The following is a 21,465-nucleotide window of genomic DNA, read 5'->3' on the forward strand; positions in this document are numbered from 1 at the left end:
GGGCTCCCGTCCTGGAGGAGACGCTGCAGTTTCACCTGCAGGTTCTCAGGAGGGCGACGCTCGCCCCGTTTTATTTCATACACGCGTGGGTTCTGTGCTGGATTTTGCATTTTGCTTCCTGGAGTGAATATTTCTTCTCCCCACACCCTCTTTTCCCCACAAAGACTGTGGGACTTGAGTAATTATTTCCCTGCCTCCAGTTGGACTGCAGGAAGTTAAAATTATTTTTAGAAGCGAGTTGCCCAGAGCAAGTGGAATTCTAACAGCCATCTCCGCGCACAGTTTGTTGCAGCTGGTTCTCACTCTGCTGACTGTGAAAGGGAGCCAAACCACAGTCCACTCTGCTCTCCTCGAACCCTGAACCGCCGCCGGCCGCGCAGCACCCTCCCTCGCCAGCTGCTGAGCTGTGTGCTAGGTAATGGCCGTTTCTATTTGCTACTCTGTTTGGCAGCTTCTTGTGTGTGGTCACTTGCCCGCGTAGATGTCAGCCACTGCATGAGGTCGCCCACTGAGGCGTCGCTTGTCACGGGGGGCGAGTTCACAGGGGTGTGGTGCTGTGGGCAGAGCCCTGGACATAGGATCCGCACACCTGGTTGGGAGCTGTGGCTTTGCCACTTGCTCACCACGCTCCTTCCACATCTTGGAAATGGACAGAGGAATCGAGGCTGTTGTGAGAATCGAATCTGAGCCGTGCCAGCTCTGAGCGCCCTCTGAATACTGGGTGTTCCTGGCCGCGGAGGAGTCAGCGCGAGAATGTTCCCAACACTTTGTTCCAGGCGCTCCAAGGAGCCAGAAAGAGAAAAGCGAACCTGAAGAGGCACAGGCCTGAGTTGGTGAAAGGGGACACGGAGGAGGCAGCAGGGACGTAGAGAGCCCCTCCTACGGTTCCAGCTGAGGGAGAGCCGCGTGGGGCTGCCCGGGAGCCAGCGTTCCCCGCCCCCCCCCCAGCTGGCCTGGGAATGACTGCTCCTGCCCGGCCCAGGGCCAGGCGGCCTGTGAGACGCCAAAGGGTCTCAGACAGGGAATGGCCTCCTCCCCTAATGCCTTAATCCTTTAGTCTTCGTGTAGAAAACCATTCACAGTGACGTGGAATGCAGGCCATCTTAGCTGCGTGCATCTCGGTTTCTGTGTTCAGAAATTATAGGGTCATTGTTGAAAGTGTCTGCACCCCGAGATACCACTGACCTTTCAGGCTCCCTCTCTGGCAAAGGTGTGAACAGAGCTGGGCTCTCCCGGAAAGGAAACATGGCAGCCCCTGTCAGTGCGTGGCCTGGACCGTGGGCCAGAGAAACGTGGTAGAGGAATCACTGCCCTTCAGAGTTTCGGGCTCCAGTTTGCAGATGAGGCAGCCGAAGGCGTTGGCCCAGGTTCGTGTCCATGGTTAGTGGCAGGGCTGGGACGAACGAAGGTCCTGGACCCCTGACAGCCACTCAGAGTGCTTGTCTCCCCTGTGTTCAGATGAGAACATAAGGGAAGGAGAGTCTCTGTCCCACTTGGGGACAGAACACAGTGACATAAATATAACTGGGTTTATGGGTCCCCGGAGATCACGGCTGGCAGGTAAAACACTTGGACTGCAGATAAACGATGAAGAGATGTTTAGTATAAGTATATTCCAAATACGTGTTTTGGGACATGCTTATACTAGACATATAGCCACCGTTTATCTGAAATTCTACATTCACATTTGCTAAACCTGGCAGCCCTACAAAGGAAGAAGAAATTCACATTGACAGTATTTCTCAGACTGAGCCATGGCTGCGTAGGCTTGTCCCGGGCCTCCCCTCCGGCAGAGTCGGAGGACGTTCTGGGGGTGCTTAGGCTGCAGCTACATCCGCAGCAGTGCCAAGTCTCGACATGAAACCAGCACAATTCAATCGCCTCTTCATGGTCCAGACGCTTGCACCGGGAGACAAAACACTGAGATGTTTGGCAGGATCGCTCATGGTCCTTTGGAAGTCTGGCATCTAGCATCCGCGGCCTTCGAGTTCATCCTGTCCTGGGACAGGGTCTGCAACTCAGCTCTCTGATCTACGATGACCCTGTGTCCCTCTCCCCTCCTTCTGCAACGGGGCCAGGACATGCTACTAGAACTTTCAAGGATTTAGCTGAAGTCTGGACGTGCTTTGCATTTTGTTCATTTTTTGGCCCGAGACTCACATGTATGTACAGTTGTTTTACTTCAGTCTGCTGATAAGGCTCAGACTTCTGCAGATTTCTTTTTCTTGCCTTCTTTTATGCAGGAACCCAGCAAGAGAATCAGGGTGTTTTTTTTTTTTTTTTTTGTTCTTTCTCAGAGCACAATGAACGGACATAAATCCTGTACATGTAATAACACTCTGACCCCGTTAAGAAGATGGATGGAGGACAGTGATTTCAAACAGCACTGGGAGCCCTGGGCAGGTTAAGCTTCTTCTGAGAAAAGGTGCATTCGTTGGTTCAATTAGTCATTCATCCCACCAGCTTCCCTGACTCCCCTTGCCCCCCCCACCCCCCATGGCATGGAGGAGACGAGGAGCTGTGGGATTCAGTAGCGAGAGACATCCCAGCTACGGTTGGTCGCCTTGGGTCCTGTTCTTAGCTATGTTGCCCTTTAGTTGTGCAGCTTTGGAAAAGTTACTTTGCTTCTCTGCAACTCCATTTCTTACTCTGCAAAACAGGATTAATAGCAGCACTGGTTTCATAGGGTTGTGACGATGGAATGAGAATTCCCGTAACTGCTTAAGAACAATGTCTGACATTTAGTAAGTGCTTAATAAATGTTAGCTCTACAGTGGATACATAGCTGTGGCCATGCTCTGGTTCTGAAAAGGGCAGGCTCCTGTCTCTAGAAGTAAAACTCAGAGTTATTGTTTGGCAGAACTGGTACTGAGTCATGGCTGGGGAGCCTTGTCCTGTATCTCAAAACTAGTCATGATCATCTCGCAGCCCTTGGCCAGCACTTGGTCTACAATTGGCCACAATTCAGCATTCTGACTAATGAGATACAAATAAATACCTTCTTGCTGAGACTTCTGGAAAATCTTGTCTTCCTGGTTAAAAACGAGAGAGAGGATGACCTTTGGGCCTGGATCACGGTTATGATGCTTGGAGGTACAGCAGCCTTTTTGCGACCCTGAGGTCACAGCAAGAGGACAAAGGACAACATGCTAAAGGTGATAAAAAATGAAAAAAAGGACCCAGGTCTCTACAGGTATATTCAAGTAACTCCATCAGATCACCTACCTCTAGACTTCTTGTTAAGTGAGGAAAATTAACATTCTTTAAGCCACTGTAATCACATTTTCTATCACTCACAGCTAAATTGATTTTTTCATTGATATAGCCAAATAAACACAGATACAGTCTCTTTCTTTAAACAAATCATAGCCAGATGAAGAAAAAACACAATGGATCCTGGTGCAAGAAAATGAATGAGCAAAGAAGGCAGGACGCTTGGGCCCACAGGACAGGAGCTACTCATGGGTGGAGGGGCATCTTACTGGGTGATAAAGACAGCTCTGCCCTCTGAAGTAGACTCTAGACCCCAATGGGTTAGGTAACTACCAAAGAGCTGTCCAATAGGGGGCAGCATTTGAACTATGCTATAGAATCTGGGAGCTTATCTATGCTATACTTTCTATGCTGCTTCGAATTTTTAGGTCAAATGGCTGGAGAGTTTTATGACTAAGTCCCTGGGGCGTATGACAGCCACTTCAAAGTCTGGATGCTTCCCAGAAATTAAATGGAACATTCAGTGGAAAAATGTCTGTCTTCTTTACTCTGTTATTACTGGTGCAGTGGGTGCTGGATTCCAACTCGGAGTTAAGGACAGCATGAGCCTGTTCCTGAGAAGTGACCCAGGAGCCCGAGGGGTGACGCATCCCAGTGAGAGTGACTGCCCCCAGGGAGCTCATGGAGCTTAGAATGAAGAATTGTACAACTCCCGTAAACCAACACAAATCGGGGGAAAGGTTAAACCCAAAAGGGACATCATAAAATTTATGAGAATTTTCTTATCCAGTAAAACGCATGTTACGATCTGACTGACACTTAAGCTTTTTGCATGAGTATGTCGGTTTGACATTCCAACAAGCTTTGAAATTTTTAGAGTCAGCAGAGGATTGTTTTATGAGAGATAAGGGAATAAATTGCAGATATGAAGGGAAGGGTACTACTCATTGAGGGGGGTTCAGGGCACGTTGCCAAAGCAAGTCTTAGGAAGCATCGTGATGTTCTATGAAAGGCCAGGAGATTGCATTTTGATATGGAACCAGTCTCGTTCAGGTAGATAAGTGCAAACTAAGTGAGAAGGAACTGCAGCGGAAGGAGCCAAGTTTAAGCCTGTGAGTGTGCACTGTGGTTCCTTTAGGGCTAACCATTAATTGCACGCCTGGAACAAGGGCCTGGTGCTTCACATTGCACTGAGTTAAAGGACCCTGAAGTCATTGTTTACTGTGCCCGGAGCTTGTGGCCCATTGTTGATGTTGGGCAAATTGTCAACAGAGGGTTGGGAAGGGTTCTGTTAATGAAATAAGTAGCTTCATTGGAAATCTGCACCCACAAGGCTGTGTACAGATTCTTATCATTACTGCTTAAGAAGGAAAAATAGGATGGAAAGATCCAGAGTGTATCTGCAGGGTCAGAAGGAGAGAGCAAGATGGGCTCGGGGCTTCCAGCTTGAAGTCTGGCTGAGAAGACTCTAGGCCTTCAATAAGAGCAAGTTCAAAATCTGTAAATGCGCCCAAAGCAAGAATCTTTTCCACTTACTTCCCTAGAGCCCGTGCAGCCGGTGTGGGTGCTATTCCACCAACTCAAATTAAAATCAGCACTGGGCCTCCTCCTACCTTTGTGGCCAGACACTTGTCTCAGGCCGAACGGAGGTCTCTTCACCTCTCTCCTCCCCTCTGCCATCACCCCAGGGCCTTCCAAGGCTCCCACAGCCTCGCACAGAGGAGAGTGTTGCAAGGTCTCCATGGATTCTGGCCTCACCTTGCTGCTGCTGAGATACGAGTTATTCTAGTTTGCGTGGCCCCGTGATGTTTGATGGTTTGGCATGCTTTTGAGAATCTTTGCTGAAACTGGGACTTCAATGTGCAGACTTCGGCTCCACAACGTGTACAAAGCAGATATTTATAGCAAGGGAGGCTCCCTTCACACTCCTTCTGAGCATTCGCCTGAGGATGGTAAACTGCATTAGAAAAACACATTTTTTAAAAAGGGAAAAATTCACAACTACCAAAGAAACATAAAGTGAATATATGTCAGAGGTCCTATTTAACTCACTAATTAACGGAGGAACCAGTAAGAAGATAAAACTAGTTCAAAGGAGTGAAAGGAAGAGCGCATGGGTGTCAGCCATGAGAAATCCTAAAGTAAGCTTGCTAATAAAGGCAAGGCCGGTCATTGCCCCAGACAGTAATCAGCTGCGTCTCTGGCAGACAGCATCTGTTTGCATCTCTAAGGTCAAGAATCACTCGAGTTTTTTACAGGGTGGTTCAGTGACAGGCCGGGTCCTGGTAGAACCAGGTCACTCAGAACTGTCACTTAGCGTTGGACTGAAAGGACACTCACGAAGTTTTTTTGGCTCATTTCAAAGTCTCGCACAGTTTTTCCTGACAGCTGACTATGTGTACTGAATGAAAACGTGGGTTTCAGGCAAAAGTTGAGCGACTAGGTAATTCTTAATGCCCGAAGACTGTGGTGAAAATGAGGTGGCCACAGTAATAAGTGGGACCCGGCGGCCTGCGTCGAGGATACAGTGGGCTGGGATGCACCAGGTGTGCACAGGAGTGAACAGGTGAGCGATTACACAGGGAATCGTATCAGAGGTGCCTCCGGGTCGGTAGAGGTGTCAAGAACGCTGCAGTCCTTGACCCGGGACAAGCAAGCTGTCAGTTTGGATGTGAGTGTCAGAAATCCTACACTTTTCATAGGACAAATTGAGATTTGCCTTGATGAAAATTTACTGAGGAAGACAAAAACCCAGCACTCAGTAGAGCAGTGAGGTGTTGGGTTCCTAAGTTGGGGCTGATTTCAGTCTGACTTCCCTAAGCTTTCATTCTGTACCAGGGACACCCAAATGCTGCTGGCATTCGCTGACCCCTCACCGGGTGTCCAGCGCTCTCACCTCCGTCCTTCCTTGCTGCCATTTGTCATGGGTCAGGTTTTCAGAGAACAGTCACACCTCGCCGATCCCACGAGCGGCTAAGCCACAGCTTGTAAAAACTGTCTGCTCTAAACCTCTCCGTGTCTAGTGATATAATCGTAGGCATTTCCCCTTGAACTTTTTATTTACACTTCTAATTTTGAAATAATTTTAGATAGTACAGAGAGTTCCTGTGTGCACCTCACCCAGTTTCTTGCATTTATCTGGTATATTTGTCAAAACTAAGAAACATTGCTCTTAACTAAACTCCAGACTTTATTTAGATTTCAGCTATTTTCCCACTAATGTTCTCTTTCTATTCCAGGATCCAATTCAGGATACCACATGGCAGTCAGCTTTCACGTCTCTACAGGCTCCCGTGGTCCATAATTTCTGTCATTCCTTGTTTTTAATGACCATGACAGTCTTGAAGTGTACTGACTATCTCGTTGAATTTCCCCCCATTGGGGTTTATCTGATGGTTTTCCCATGATTTGATTGGGTTTATGGGATTTGGGGAAGAAAACCATGGATGGGAAGTGCCCTCCTCATCACATCACAGGGAGGGAGCATGACACCACTGGGGAGGGGAAGCTTCCTCGCCTGGCTCAGGTGTTTTGCTGGGTTTCTCCACTGTAAAGTTGCTACCTTCCTTTTCTCTTCTCTATTTTTTTGGGAATTAAGTCACAACCTTGATTTGTAGTTTCCACCTCTATTCTCTGGAATGGTTTAGACAATTGTATTTTTCTTTTTCCCCACACAAGTTCTAAAGAATACATCAGTAAAAGGATCTGAGCCTAAAGTGTTTTTTGAAACAATTTTTTAAAGAAAAATTTCAAAAATTTTTCTGATTATGTGTCTGTTGAGGCCTATATCTTCTAATGTCAGAATTTTTGGTACTCAAAAGAAGTAAAACGATCCATTTCATTGTGATTTTGAAATTGATCAGATAGTGTTTTCCCTAGTGTTTTCTATTCTTGTATATTTGAAATGTGGGTTTTTTTCCTGATTTTTTTTAATACACACGTGCGTTTTGTTTTTATGAGTAGAACAGAAAAGTCTTCTGTCGTTCCACTTGTGAAGGAAATGACAGGGCACTCTGGATTTGTCAGGCCTCATGCATAAAAGCCCACAAATGGGAATTAATAAGGCGCACATCTTGAAACAGTGAGTCAGGGACTTTCCTGGAGCAAAGAGCACTGGCGCCTAGGGCCAGATCCTTGGGTACTTACATTAGGTGTAGAAGGTGGTGACCCTTTAACATGGCAGACGGGTTTATTCTCACTTCCCATAGATGCTCTTTTTGGCAGGTATTCTAGTTCGAGAGTGAACAGGGAACATAGCTCCCTGGAGAGAGCTCAGAATATGCTTCCACCCCCACCCCCTTACCCACACTATTTTCTAGAAGACCTGGTTATGCCAGCCACACAAGGCTTCCCACCAGCTTGAGAATTAGTGCCATTTTGCATCCCTATACTAATGGGAGGAAACAGTTTTGGATATTTGGGGCAGGAAAAATCACAGAGCGTCATCAGTGTGGGACCTCTGGCCCAAAGCTATCTCCCACTCCCCTCATTTTAATATGAAAGCTGAGGTCAGTTAAACAGGGCAGAAGAAGTGTTCCAAGCCCCAGAAAACCAACGGTGACGCCTGGACTTTGAATGCAATTTCTTTATTCCCGGTGTAGCGCTTGTTCTCTTTGTCACACTCATTTATGTGTGGCCCAGCAGACCTGGAGGCTGTAAAGATAGAGAAAAGTTTAAATGCAATAGCCCAGGGAGATTTTCACAGCCTGGGTGTCTGCTCCTTTCATGGGTACCGTTGCGCAGGACCTGTCCTGGTGGAGCTGCTCCTAAAGGGAGAGGCCTGAGAATCTCCTTCAACGGCACTTGACCAGCCCCGTGGAAAACAGCCTTTTCGGAGGAGGTGCTTTATCTCTCCAATCTACTCCTGCGTAATCCCGAACTTTTAGCTGGAGGCCAGGGCTGGGACCCTTGCCAGCCCGTATACAGCTGTCCATCCGTAGGGGATACGCTAGAGGCCAGGCTAAATGGAGATTCCCTCTTTTGGCCTCGGGGAGCTGTCCCAGTCTGCGCATCTTGAAGCAGGATCCACATTCTTGGCAGGTCAGCTGTGAAATGTGTTTGACGTTGGAAAGGGCCGCTCTCGGGTCCAGGAGGCTTGCTGCTCGCCGCTGTCTGCTGTCCCGAGGAGCAGGCTCGGACCGGCCCTTGTGCGGAAGCCAAGTGTCGGGCGTCTGGTTGGCTGTCCCTCGGACACTGACGGGGGGGCCCGCGCCCCGCTCCGAAGGCCCCTTCCCCAGTGGGGACGCGCAGGGCCCACTCGAGTTCGCTCTTTGCAGGAAGACTTACTGTGGGAAAAGCGAAAGCGAGGTGAGGTTGTGCTGTGCCGTCACCGCTGATGACACGAGTTTCATTAGGGGGACCACTCGCTCTCCTCTCGGCCTCCAGGACCCAAGGGCTTGTTCGTTTGTCTTTACCACATCCCATCCATCTGTGGGATCCACTGTGGTGTAACTGATTTTAGACCCCAAATTCTGGCTCCTGGCATGAAGCCCAAACCAGATCCCGGTTTTCCCTGCAGCACCAGCTGTTCAATGATTCCCGGTGGCAGATTACTCTTCTGCTCACCAGGTAAAGCAACTACCTGCCTTTGAGTGGGGGTGTCTGTTAATACAGATGTCAACCCAGAGGACACAAGCAGAAGTAAAAGATGCAGTCCCTGAGAGTGTCCTCTACACTGTGCGAAAGCCTCCCAGGGTCCCTGTGGCAGATCTCTGAAACAACGCCCTCCTCCAGCGCGGCCAGGACAACTGGACAGCAGGGGATGCTTCTGTGAGCAGAGGCTGCATTGCAGAAGGAAAATCCAAGCCCGTTAGCGGAACAGGTACAAACTCTGATGGGAAAGGGAAAAGGCATGCAATTAAGCAAACGGTCAGTGTAATTCCCACGAGCTGTACGAACAAGCTCAACACCCTCCCCCCCCATGGCCAGCAGTTGCGTGCATGAGATGAGATAATCTAATTTCTGTGGCTTCAGAAAAAAAGGAAGGTAGGGCAGGGTGGGTAGAGAGCAGGAAAATGCAGAGAAATGAGTGTTTTTCCCAGGCCTAGATTTAGCCAAGCTCCGTGAATATTTTCATCTACTACAAAAGTATTGGAAATTTCCCCTACGCAGGGACCTTATCTAGCAGCTGACTTATTCAACCAATATTTAAACAGAAAAAAAAAAAATCAACAAGGTTTTAAAGTTCTTTTCTTCTGATTCTAATAACTTCTTATCTACAGTCATATTTTTCGGGCTTCTCGTAAGCCTGTAAGTTCAAATCTGCACAGAGATGTGTACTTTCCTACTGTCGTCTCTGAGAGCCCTTGATCTCTTCCTGAGCCTGCATGTATAAAATTCAAACATGCGCAAAATCTTTTAAATTAGGGTTGAACGAGACCCTTATCTGTCACATCTGCAATCTTATTTAAGAGTACAACTATGGGAGAAGTATTAAAATAGTTTAAAATCACCCAAAATTACTTAACATTAATTTTAGAATTTTTGGAAAACACAAAAGAGAGAAGTTAAGAAGTTGAAAGTCACCCATGATCCTACCTCAAGATTTTAACATTTTGGTAACACAATTCTAGGGGAGATATATAGCTATAGATCAAAGAGCTATGGAGATATGGAGATATCTCTCTATCTTTATATCTTTACATGTGATGGGATAATCTAAAATAGTCTTTTAAAAGTCATTTTTTACATACTTTATTATAAACTTTTTCTGTTATTTTTTCTACCATATCTTAGTGTGTGAATGTTAGTTCATCTTATAGAAATAACATAACTTATTTAATGAATGCTCCCTATTATAAAATTTAAGTTGCTTCAAATAATTCACTGTGATTGCCAGAGCCACAATACCATGATGACAGTCATTGCAGCTATGTATTTGCCGTGATCATGACGATTTCCTTAAGATAAATGCCTCAAAGTAGGGCTGCTAGATCAAATGTATGCAAAAATTCTGAACACCCACAAACATATTGCCTAATTGCCTACAAGTTGCACAAACTCATTTCCCCACCACCAATCTGTGAGAAGGCCAATCCCTTCTATAGTTGACAAGAACTGATAAATTGTTTATTATTTGCTAATTTGCTGAGTAATAAATACTGTATCATTGTTTTAATAAGCCCTTAGTTGGTAAATACTGATGATAAAATATTTATGTTTACTGTTAATTTAACTTTCATGGATTTTAAATGACCTTTTCATGTGTTTCAGTTTTTCATTTCTGAAACCACTTTGTAAATAGCCAACTTATTGAATCATCTTATTAGCTGAATCATTTTTTAGTTTTTCTGGGAAGATCATTAAGTAATCTTCAAATTATGGTAATTTTTACTCCTCCTTTTCAATATTTACACTTTTTTCTTAGTACATCAGCTACAACTTTTCTTCGACCCTTTCTTTAAATCCTAGGAGGATTTCTTGAGCTGCGTTTAATTCCCTGAGTAGCATTCTTCAGCAAGTAATGTGCTGCTCATTACCTCTACTATGTTTTAAAATTTAATGTTTATATCTTTTATCTCCTGGTTTCGGATTTTTCCCGTTTTTCCTCCAGTTTTATACGTGCAGTGTGCTCTTGAGTGTCCTTGAGAGGACAATCTAGAGACGTCCCTGAAGTTTTACTTCCCGGAATAACACAGGCTTTTCACTTAGCAGTTCCCTTCTTTTGAATTGCTGCACATTTCACTATCCTTAGTGATTTTCCTTTGCTTGTTTCTGTATGCATGTCCAAAACGAAGGGCGAAGGGGTCTTTGTCAAACACGGGGAGGGTGCTTGCTCAAAGGCTTTTGTCCTGATGTCGGGAGCTCCCCCGCTTTTATGAACGCGCCTTTTGCGGCGTCTGTAAGTTGTGGGCTGAGCGTGTTTTATCCGAGACGGTGGTCAGCACTGACCTTTCCTGACTGCCCCACGGCTTGCCCACCTCTTAGTTGCTACAACTCGGACTTAGGGCTATTGGTAGTGGTTCTCTTGCTTCTGATGTTTCTTTTTTGTCTGTCTGTCCATGTCAAGGCCCCATGGACTCCCCCTTAGCCATAGTCTTTCCACATTCCCTGCACTCTCCATAGTCACTGCTGGCCCCATGCTCAGCTTCAACCGTCTCCTGGCTGCTGAGGACCACCCAAGGCAACGCGTCGGGCCCGGACATCTCTCTCGTATAGCAAACTGGACACCTCCACGTGCATGTTCCTCAGGCGATTCAAACAGGACAGGAACAAAGATTATCTCCTCGGATAAACGAATACCCTCCTTTCTCTCGGAAAGTCACGGAGACAATGCCAGCAGGACGCTGGTCAGCTCAGCAGCACCCGCCCACTTCTGCTCCCACCCGCGTGTGCTCCCCAAGGTCAGCTGCGCTCACACTCACACTTGATTGTGTCACCAGTATTTAGCTTGCAAAATAATGAAATTTGAACAAGGATTTTTGATGCTACGAAAACTACATTAGAAGCTTTGTAAAGAATGTTATAAAATCAATTCAATTAAAAATGCTGTTGAATTAGACATGGGTTGAATATTTATGGTTGGTTAACCATAAGTCCAGGGACTTTGCTTTGACCATGATGAAATGAGTACCAGGTTTACCCCTCCACCAGAAACAACTAAAAAGCAAAACAAAATCTATGCAACAGTGGATTTTGGACATTGGAAATCAGGTAACAGAGGACAGGGATCATGGCTGGGGAAGCAAAAGAGGCGAGCCCTCTGATTGCCCAGCCCACTGGGTGGAAAGCGTTTGTAGCACTGGGAGGGAGCCCAGGTGGAGCTGCTGGTCTCCCAAAGTCGAGGTGTCAGAGATGGGACTGCGGGAACCCCTGGCAGGGGGCTGTCACAGAGCGCACATGTGATCGACGGAGCTGCACAGTGAGGAAGCTGAAGAGAGGTACCCTTGGGTCTTAGGTGAGGGCTGAGCGGCTTGTGTACGTGAAGAAACATCCCCAAAGATGGAGAAAGAGCCACCCAACAGGAGCAGAGGAGGCAATGCCTGCGCCCTGGCCTTCACAGGGAGTTGCGATACCCAGGGAGAAGCAGGAAGGCAGGAGCCTGGGCGTGAACAGGACGCGGTGAGAAAGCGGGTGGGGAGGGCGCACGCTGGAGCGCCGTGGGTACTGGGCCTCTGTGCTCCCGGCGAAAGTAGGTTTCACACTGGAGTGTGACATGCTTGTAGAAAGCGCACACATCATAACATGGTGGTTGAGTTTTCACCGACACACTTGTGTAAACTGGGTGAAGACATAGAAAGCTCCCCGAGGCTCCTATTTTGCTGCTCCCAGCCATGAAAGGCCTCCACCCCAGCCCATCACCCCTCAGTTTCCTTCTCGGGGCCCACGGACAGTCCTCTCCACAGGCCGCTGCTGCTGTGTCTCTGGCTGACACTGACCCGCCAGTTACAAGCTCTGGGTGGGGTGGCCCATGTCCAAATGCTGGCTCTGTTGGGGGTGCTGCCTGAATTCTTTGGAACACCCTGGGGGGCCTTCCCACTGCCCAGTTCCCTGACATCGGCGTCCTGGCTCTGGCCGACGCCTTTTCCCCTTCAGCTCCATTATTAAAGTCCGCTGGCCTGGCAGGCAGCCCTGTTCGTGGGGTACCGGAAAGATGGCTCCAGCCCAGGGCATTCCAGTGTCCGCTCGACCCATGGGAAACTTCTGCATCCGGCCGTGCCCCAAACGGGACAGCAGGCAGCCCCACGACCCCTCCCACGTTTCCCTCTGTGCTCTTTGCTCCTGTCCCCATAGACACCCGTGCAGCTTAGCAAGTCCGCTGAGGATGGAGATCTCCACTGGAGAATGGAAGGCCACCCTCATCATCACTGAGGAGGTTACCCTGGGTCTTCCCCCTCACTGACTTTGGAGAGGAGAGCGGGGAGCCCTGTTTATCTTGAGGCTGCTGAGGGCCGATACCTGCAGCTCTCCTCTCTCCTCCCATTTTTCTTTTAATGAGGAGAGGGCTGGGAAGTGCCTCAGGCCAGTGGTTGAAAGGGTCTTTGGGATTTGTTTTCATCAGGTATGGTAAGATATGCAGAGATTGGAATGACTGTGATGAAATAAGATGCTTATTATGCTCACAGATCCCCAGAAACAGGAGGCAGCCCTGATAGGGCCACAGGGGGAGCACCAGGGTCAGTCAGCGGACAGAGGGAGCAGGGGAGCTGTGGGTGAGAGTCTGTACCCTGGTGTGTGTAGGAACAGACAAGGGTGAACAGGCTCAAGATTGGCCAGTTTGAATAGTTTTTGTGGGCTCTGGGCACAGGGGCTGTTCCTAGTTGCCTGGTACCTGGCCCTGGGTGATTAGAGCAGGTGAATAGTGGCCCAGAGAGTCAGATCCTAAAAGAGGAACAGCTGGGAGGGTGGCCTCCAGATTGGTTGGTTTGCATTTGAATGACATTCTCAGGGGTGAATTGTTTACTATCTCTAGGAATTAAGTCCCTTCCTGGTCAGCGAACCCCCAAGATGTCAAAGCATCAGAACACAGAAAATAAAAGGTTCGGTTCACATGGCCAGTTGGATTGTCTCATAAGTTACAGGTTCTGAGGGAGGCTTCTGGCTGTTTCTGCTTCTTTTTAGAACATACGCCTCTTTGACCCCAGTTTGGGGTCCTGGCCTCCAACTCTGAGACAATGGGAAATATTCTGTCTAACATCCTGCTACAAAATTATCAGCAAAAACCCCATAATATTTCATATCATCTAACTTTCACATTAGAAATGAAGGAATGAGAAGTTACGTAGCATGTGCTGAAATGGACTCTACCTTTGATTGGGGCTCCACTTTTGGGTTGTTTGATTGCCAGCAACAGCACCCCAGTGGCTAATTTAAACAGAGCATCTGTTGAATGGCCATGGAGTAGGTCATGTGGAAGGAGATGCTGCTGCTAGGGTCTGAGAGGGCAGAGTGCTGCCGTTGGCATAGGTGTGCTCAGCATGTTTTACATACAGGACTCAGATTCCAAGGGGAACCCTTGGCTGGAGGTCGGGGGTGGGGGCCCATCATCAAGACTGCGCCATGAAGAAAGGGTGGTCCCCCGAGGAGAGCAAAGTGCTAGTACTGAAAGAAGGGGCATGGATTCTGGGGGAGTGGGGCGGGGGCAAAACCAAAATTGTGCTCACTGCGGGCAGACCGATGCACACGGAGCCTTTTATGAATTCCATCCCCCACATATTATTTCTGTCACAAGTTCCATGGACTCCCGTTTTCTCACCTGTAGCATAGAGGGAAACAATAGCTGCCTTCCATATTGTTGAAACAAGACACTGAAAGTGCTATAAAAACGACAAACCACCATGTTATGCATACTCATTGGTACAACCTTTGCCATTCCTTCTGCCCCCAGACCTGCATAACCCTGTGGACGGTGTGCGTCTTTGGCCCCTGCATCGAGGGCCTCTGTCTGAACACACACTCACTCCAAAATAACGCTGAGAACTTTAACACTCCCGCGGAAATGCCAACATGTCTAATACAATAAATATTTAGGCCCCGGATCCCCAGATGGAGTGAGTCTGCCATACAGTTGTCAATATCTGCACAACTAGCTGTAAGTTCCTGTGAAAGACCTTGTTTACCCAGCTCGCCTATTTATCTCCAAATGACAGGGATTGAATGGAAAGGACTTCATGCTTCCCTGTGCTCGGCCGCATGCCAGACAGATCTTATCTGACCTGTTGCCGCCCCATGCACAGCCCTGAGCGGCTCCAGAGTCTGTGTTGACAATATTCCAACGTGTTCGGCTGATGTGCCAAAACCTATTGAAAACCCTCGGCCTGGACAGTGCCAGCAGCACCCTTTAGAGTCCTTGAAATCCAGGCCCGTCCTGGCAGGAAAGGGGCCTACGAAGTGGCTCATTTCTCTTAGAGGTGCCGCTGGGGGAGGGTCCTTTGCTAATGGACAGACAGACATGTGCAGCGAGGTCCCAGCTCCCCTTTGAGCTGTGTCCTCTGCTGGGGTTCAGGCCTCTCATCTGGGGGGAGCCTTTGCATGAGGTTCTAAGGAGCTCTGGTGAGAAAACCATTCTGAGAGAGTTCAAAGGTCAGGCACACGCTTTGTGGCCTTGAATAGTCCTCCTTGTTGGAGGGATGGGGTCATTCTGGAAACAGAGCCTGTTGCTTATTTCCACTTCCTGGCCCACTGTCCCCTCAGCTGGCTGGGAGGGGTGGGGCGGTGTGGATTTCTAATGAGGGTGTCGTTGAGTAACGAGCGTCAGTTACCTGAGGTCTTAAGTCAGGACACAGGGGCTGTTGGTGTGAAACAGAATAGTGGAGCAGGCAGAGGTTGGGTTGATGATCTGTTGCCACCAGACAGTCTCTTCCAAAACTTAGTGGCTTAACACAGCCCCATTTTATTGGCTGTCATGGTTTTGTGGGTGAGGAAGGGGGGTGGGGCCTGGCTGGGTGACTCCTAGGCTCTGAGTGCTGTGCTTCTATCGGACTTCTATTCAACTCTAGGATGTTGACTTCAGGTTTGTCTGGTCCTAGATGGCTTCATTCATGTCCCCAGCACATCGCAAGGGATGGCTGGATGGTGCGGGGCAGCCGAGTTTCACTTTCTCTCTGGGGTAAAGCAGTCACAGGCCAGCTGGATTCAAGGGGGAGGAAGAAGACCAACCCTGGTTAGGAGGAGAGTCAAAGGACTTACGGCCCTCTGTGGTCTGCCCTGGAGATGGCCTCCCTTCTGCGGGATGTTCAGGGCAGCCCCTGCCTCGAGTGGGCTCCAGGGAGAGCAGTGGCCCCTGGTTGCCCAGGGTCACCAGTGCCATAATGAGGCATCTGTCCTACATACCACATAGGGATGGAGGCGAGGCCCCACATACAGTGCCCCTCCCGTTGGAAGAGGAGAGAGGAGATGGCTTGTGCAGGTGTCAGCTGACTGGACTTGGTCACATCACGGGGGGACACTGTTTGAGGGCTCCCCGAAGTCCTAGGCACAGGGTGAGCTATCAAAGCCCAGCGTGTTCCCTCCAGGAACCTCCATGTCCAGCAGCAGACAAGAATCTGGAATATTGCTGTAAATGACGGACTTCATCGATGCATCCTTCCCTCACACGCACCCACGGGCAGATACAGTGAGGGGAAAAGTCGACGATGCGTATCAAAAACATGCCACCAACCTGCTGGTTTCTTCAAACCAGCCACTCAGAGGGCAGCAAAGCTGGGCAGCTGAGGACCGCCAGGCCCCAGTCCACCTCCAGGTGACATCGCTTAGAAGCAATGAATCCTCGGGACACCACCCCCTTTACTGAGGGCCCAGCGGCCTCCTGTTCCGTCCTCACAGCTCCATGCACTGCGGCATGAACGCCTCCATTTTACAGGTGAGAAAACTGAGGCTGAGAGCTGTTAGTGATGTGCCCAACTCACACGGCTCAGGCAGGTCTGAGCTTAGGACAGTCTGACTCCAAACTACGGTCTCTCATGGAGGCCCCTCCTCCCCGGGAACCCTTGCAGGGACCTGCACCATGAGCACCCTAAGAGGAGGGCACCCACACACTTCCTCCTCCGCCAGGGTGCCTTTAGTTGAGTTCACAGAACCTGGTCATGGGTCCTCTCACTTTCGTGAGCAAAGAATTCGTGGGGCTCTCGCAGGAAGTCCCGCAGAGAGATGGTGCAGAACGGGAGCTCGGTGGGGCCTGTTCCCAGCCTGGGTCTCCCTCACTGAGTGATGGGAAGGGGTCCTCTGGCCTCAAGATTTCTGTGTTACCTAATACAGCGTCACTTAAGTTCTCTCGCTGGTGGGCTCTAGGAAAAAAATATTGACTTTTTTGGCTTTTGACAGACTGTAGGCACTGTGGGGCCCGTGGGAATTGAGGTGAGAGGCAGGAGTCCCCCAATACTGGGTGCTGTCTTCGCCTCCCCACTGGGTAGAGCATCCAGCCCCGTCAGGGGAGCGTCCCATTGGTCTGTACCTGCTGGAAAGCGGATGCTGTCATGGAGAATGTCAGTGAGGCTGATGCTTTCTCCACTTTTATAAACTGTCAGCCCTGAGATGACATGGCAACTGTTGTTTTTCAGTCATGTTGCTGAAGCCAGTCTCAAAATGCTTTTTTTTTTTTTCTTTTTTAAATATATTTTTATTGATTTCAGAGAGAGGAAAGGAGAGGGAGAGAGAGATAGAAACATCAATGATGAGAGAGTCATTGATCGGCTGCAGCCCGCAACCCGGGCATGTGCCCTGACCGGGAATCGAACCCTGATCGCCTGGATCCTAGTCGACGCTCAACCACTGAGCCACGCCCGGCCGGGCTCAAAATGCTTTTAAAGAAGCAGCTTAGCCTGGCCGGGCGTGGCTCAGCGGTTGAGCATCGACGTAGGATTCAGCAGATCGCGGTTCGATTCCCCGTCAGCGCACATGCCCGGGTTGCGGGCTCGATCCCCGCAGGGAACGTGCAGGAGGCAGCCCATCAATGACACTTTTTCATCGTTGATGTTTCTATCTCTCTCTCTCTCCCTTCCTCTCTCTGAAATTAATAAAGATATATTTAATTTTTTTTCTTTTTTTTTTTAAATAAAGAAGCAGCTTATAGTGTGCTGTGTGTTTCAGGGCTGATTATCTTTCAGAAATCTATTTTGAGGAATTCTACCTGAGGCAAGAGTGAGCTCAAACAGTCTGGCATCATGGAACCAGCAGTGTCTGGATGTTAACCAGGCAGCTAACAGCCAGGGTGGAGGAGGGCCCGTGTCCTTCCCTCTCATTAAACATCCCTCTTCCCTCCCTCCCTCCCTCCCTCCCTCCCTCCCTCCCTCCCTCCCTCCCTCCCTCCCTCCCTCCCTCCCTCCCTCCCTCCCTCCCTCCCTCCCTCCTCTGTTCCTGGTCTTCTCACCTTCCCACACATGTGACAACACCCAGAAAAGTAAGATGCTGCGAAAGCCTTGAGTCTTCGTATAAAATTAGAACGACCTCCTCTCCCCTGTCCTATAAGCAGCCAGACCTGATCCCCTCTCACCTGCCCAACCTTCGGCTGACTGTTTTTGCCCAGCCATGACCATTCATCCTCTGTTTTGATAAAGAGTCACATTTTTGCTATTCAGAAGTAGACAATTCTTGGTTTATATGTTTGTTGAATAGATGCCCCATCGATCTCAGGCACAGATTGGCTTTATTTTCTCGTGAGTATGGCAGCTACTACCACTTGGTGGCAGTGCACCCCAGTTGCAAGACCTTGCTAAAGAGAATACCGGACTCCGATAAGTGCTAGAATTACAAACCAGAGCTTATGAAGTGACAGTCGGTAACAACCCATATCTAGATTCTATTTTAGGCACAGAAATTCTAGTATAGTGCCATATGCTTAAATACTTTCCAAAGTTAAAGTCTTTGGGCATGCTACCATTTCCCCAATGAACATATCTGAATTTCTTTTACTAAATGGGTGAAGGGTAGAGAAATAAAGATTTTGTGAAGGAAAGCCATAAAATTAATTATCACCAGCAGATTAAGCACTGTCACTGTGATTTTCATTTTTAGGACTTAGTGTTCATTGTAAAAATGAAAAGTCTTATCAAGAATGTGTTATATGTGTAAGATAAGGTCTCATATATGACTAGGCAGGTTTAACCCCTCAATGTGATTTATAAAGTCAGTACAGGAGAAAAAATTACATATAAACTAATTAAGTTACAATTTTGGAAGGAACAGGGGCAACGTCCACCTCTGCAAAAGTCTAAACCCACAGGTCCAGGGCACATTAACTGGGAGCGTCAGCCGCGGGGCAAGTGAGAGGACTTTGGAAGGGAAAAGGGTGATTTTGGAAGCTGGGTCTGGATAGAAATCACATTTTCTAAACACATGCATCCATCTCATGTCACTGAGATTGTAACCAGACAAGATGAAGCTGTGTTTGACATTTGAAGGGGGTGCTGGAGATACTAAGACAGAAGCTGCAGCGGGACCAGAGAACAGGAGAAAGGATGGCATGGGTGAGGAGCGGGCTCCTTGGGCAGAGCGCACACTTTGGGCGTCCCCTTTTATGGGAGACACTTGCTGTTGTAGAGGGAGGAAGGGCTGCTTAATGGCACCTTAGGTGCGAACTTAATTTCTGAGCCAGGGTCAGTGGGAAATCTGAAAGCACTGGGGACACTGGGAGTGGCAGTCATTTAATTTTTGCAAGGTTGCCAAGGACCTTGCTCCTTTGCGTAACAGGAAAACATGGTTATATGTCTGTTACTTGGAGGGATTTGATTGCAGGAAGCGCAGTGGATGACTTTATTTATAATTAGATTTAGTTGTTTATAATTTTATATAGTGTTATAATTTTAATACATATATTCATATAATTTTGTATAATTTTATATATACATATGTTGATATAATTTTATTTTAATTATTTATAATTTATTTATAATTTATTTATAATTGAGTGGGCACCCTTATGTGGGGAGCATGGGATTGTGTGAAGACAGCGTCACTAAGACCAGGATGTGCCAGGTACAAGACCTGCTTTGAGCTAAGAATCATCTAAAGTTAGAATCCTTCTGGTTTCCAGATCTTGCATTAAAAACTGGAATAACTAAGACAGAATTTCCTTCTGTCTTAGGCCTCATGCTTACCCACTCACCGGCTGTGGACATTCAAGTTGCTTCCACCTGTTGGCTACTGTGAATGAGGCTGCTGTGAATTCAACTTCTTCTTGCTTGTTTGTAGATACGTTTTCTCCTAAAAGAAACTTTATCCCACCAGGGAGACGGGATCGAGCTTCAGGCATGAAGAGAGAGGGAGGCCGACTCTCTGGAGCGGGGCCGCTCTCCTGCGTGGTTGGCCTCCCCTCACTCTCTCACACTCCCGAGGATGTTCTCACTCGTCAGCCAGCCCTAGTGGTTCTTGTTTCAGGGGAGCTAGACTCAGCTGGGCCCCTTGGTGCCTGGAGGCTGCTATAGCACTTGAGTGACACGGACACAGGCATTTGCAACAAAATTATAGTCCAGGAGGTGGAATGGAGAGCCCTCTGCGGTTTGTGGTGGTGAAATCTAACCTCTGCCTGAAGGGTTCTAAGCAGAAGTGCAGCGAGTCTGAGAGAAGGGCACGTGGTAGAGCAGTGGCAAGACTACCCTCCCTCAGGAGCCCCCGCATTTGGGTTACAACCTGCTTCCTTCAGCCTTACCTTCCCCACTCCGGTGTCCACTTATCAAATCTTTACTGGGAGTCTGCTGTGGACTGTAAGAGGCATTGTGAAGCATATTTAAAATACCAGGGTCTTTACCTCTCAAAACTTCTATTAAAGTGCAATGCAGGATGTAGAGGAGAACAGACATCGCAGGTGTGGCTGAGTCCAAAGTGTTCAAACTCAGCGGCCTTGGTGCGCCTCAGGCAGAGGAATAATCTCCTTCAGGTGCAATCTGCGAAAGCTGCCTGGAGGAGGGAAGGTTTTTTAGATTCCTAGGAATGCCTCTTTGAGTCTGTACTGGAATATTTCCTTATTAAAGACACTTTGATGATTTCTCAGGAAAAAAAGAGATAACTTTTGACTCAATGTACTAGCTGCTGGTACAAGTGGGCATGGCAGTTGACATTCATTATTTTGTCTTTGGGTTTAAGATTTTATTTTCCCAGAATTTTCAGAGGGCAGGGACCAAGTTGCAAACTTGCAGTACAGTTGAGAAGAAACAGTTATGGAAAATGCTTGCAAAATCTCTCTCTCTCTTTTTAAATCAAGTTTATATCAGAGTATTTTCTTCTCACCAGATTCTCATCTATGAATCTTAATCCAGTAATCTTGAGGGAATTTAAGCGACTACAAGGGATAGTGGGCCAGCAAAGATGTGACTGGAAAATTTTCAGGCAAAGCTAAATTCTTATTAAAAAGAGAGCAGGGGTGAGCAAAACACTATAAACACATAAGAGAAGGGTGGGAAGGGTGGCAGTTTGCTTGGGGAATGGTCAGTTAAAGTTTCAAGAAATGAAAAGGAGGTTAATTGAGATTAATTTGATCACAGGATGCCCTAGGCCATAATTTAAAATAAAAATAAGAGAGCTCTTGGGTTGTATTCTCTTTTATAGAACAAGGAAATGGTTGGTTTAGTTTGGAAGCCAAGAACAATTGCAGTGAGACTGCTTGAGGAAGAACCCTCTGGTTAGCTACCATGGAGTTTAGGAAAATGCCGAGGCCGGGCAGGTCACGGAGTGCAAGGCGGAATGCGTCCGTCTCCTGTTCACTCCGAAGTCAGTGCTCAGCTCAGCTCCTCACATGTGCTGTCAAATTGTGTTGAAGGAATTCATTCATTCCCTTAAGTATTAACTCAACAAATATTTATTGAGAACATCCTAGGTAGT

At 48.0% G+C, this 21,465-nt stretch overlaps 1 long non-coding RNA gene across 2 annotated transcripts; it reads left to right on the forward strand.

Annotated features, from left to right (window-relative positions):
• Nucleotides 1-244: 244 nt before the first annotated feature.
• LOC308546590 lies at nucleotides 245-11,712 on the forward strand. 2 transcript variants are annotated; one of them, XR_013997357.1, is made up of 3 exons: nucleotides 245-415; nucleotides 6,453-9,034; nucleotides 11,222-11,712. It is a non-coding gene; the product is annotated as an uncharacterized lncRNA (long non-coding RNA). The 2 variants fall into 2 exon arrangements; XR_013997358.1 differs by having other exon boundaries at nucleotides 11,278-11,712.
• The last annotated feature ends 9,753 nt before the right edge of the window (nucleotides 11,713-21,465 follow it).

This window comes from Miniopterus schreibersii, assembly GCF_964146895.1.
Source record: "Miniopterus schreibersii genome assembly, chromosome: 16".
NCBI classification, from domain to species: Eukaryota; Metazoa; Chordata; class Mammalia; order Chiroptera; family Miniopteridae; genus Miniopterus; species Miniopterus schreibersii.